This window comes from Acanthisitta chloris, unplaced genomic scaffold (assembly GCF_000695815.1).
Source record: "Acanthisitta chloris isolate BGI_N310 unplaced genomic scaffold, ASM69581v1 scaffold15141, whole genome shotgun sequence".
NCBI classification, from domain to species: Eukaryota; Metazoa; Chordata; class Aves; order Passeriformes; family Acanthisittidae; genus Acanthisitta; species Acanthisitta chloris.
In genome coordinates, this window is record NW_008655589.1 from 13,413 (window position 1) to 15,146 (window position 1,734).

A 1,734-nucleotide genomic window follows, 5' to 3' on the forward strand; every position below is an offset into this window, starting at 1 on the left:
TAGTCTAATTCTTTACCAGAAATCCTCCCAATTTCGTAGCTAGCAAGAAGGGCTCCTAAAATCTGAAGCTGTTTGCACGTGCATGGACGCCCACGTTTCTTCAGCATTAACTTTCATTGTCTGAGTGTGTCCCTTCAGAGCTTCCTGTAGCATACAGCTCTCTGGCAAACTGTCACTAGAGCATCTTTGCCTAGGGACAAGTGCATCAAGTTAACCTATGGGGTGGAATGAAAAACGAAGCTGCTGCCACTGCCTGGATGCTCCCATGGGCTTCACAGCCCTTTTTGAGCACCAGGTCATTTATGTAGACAGGGCTGATTGGCTTAAATCAGATTTAAGTCAGGAGATGCAAAATTATGGTTTAGTGAATCGATGTGAGTTTTGCTCTGTAGTTCTATGCTTATCTTCAGGAAAATTGTTGATAATTAAAAATGTGTGCAATTACACTGTATAATTCCTAAATGGGTTTCAGCCCTTTGGCTTGCTTTATGAGGACACTTCTCATATGCTTCACTTCTAAGTGAAGAGACAGTTCTAAACTTTTCTTAAAAAGTGAATACCTGATTTGTTTTATAGTTATGTAGATTGACAAAATTGGAGATTTATTAAAGATGGCCAAACCCACCATTTCTTCAGCAGGCCAGGGGATCTGTAATAAACATACTTTGACTTTTGTATTTCTCATCCTGCTGCTACAACAGTTCCAGTATCTCCTTTGAGAACTGTTTCAGGTCATTCATTAGAGCTTCACAGGGAACAGCCTTCTGCCTCTTGCACCTTATCTTTGTCAAGATAATGAAAATTTGCTGTTCTTCTTTTTAAGTCTCAGTTTGGACTGATGTGGTTGCTGAACTGAGGTGCCCATTGGTCCCAACACAGAACACACACTGTGCCTGCAGCACAGCCTATGGCTCTGTCTGCCTTGGCAGTTGCCTCTTCTGGGGTTTGGCCTTGTCTGTATTCCCAGTTAAGCATCCTGCAGTCCAGGGCTGGATATGGCAATGCCAGTTCTGTCCTGGAGCTGAGTATAGCAATCCTGTTCCTTCCTTTGACAGTTTTGAAAATAGCATTATTGCATGTACCTTGTTGGTGTCCACTTAAAGGAGTATCTGATTTTTATCTGTCCCAAAGAATGGAGCACATAAATCTCAGAGTAAAATTATGCTAATGAGTGTCTGGTGCAGTTTTCTTGCAGTAAAAATCTGGGGGATAGAGAGGGGGCATTGCATAAGTAAATAATTATAAAAAAAGGTTTTCAGGAACAAGTTGTCAAGCAAATTTCAGAAGGTACCTTGTGCAGATTTAGCTATGCCTCCTTTCACCTGTGGAATGACAGTTTTAAAAAACGTTTTCAGGAACAAGTTGCCAAGCAAATTTCAGAAGGTAGCTTGTGCAGATTTAGCTATACCTCCTTTCACCTGTGGAATGACAGTTTCCAGGACTCTGGTCCCTGCCCTGTTTCCTTCAGCATTCCCTGGTTTGAAGCTGCCAAACTTTTGTTTGATCTTGCAGCTCTAATATTTCTTTAATCTCGTATTGTGCGGGAGTGTGTATATAAATAAACCAGGGAGGCATTTTACAAGAGATTCATAGCGTTTCTGCAGAGGTCTTTTAAACTCTAACCTGAGAGAGTGGGTCAATGGGGGAGTGACTGGGTGGAGCAGGATCTCTACTTGTTCCTGTATTTGATCTTTGATGCAAGCTGAGAACAAATCTCTTTTCATCTTTGCAGAT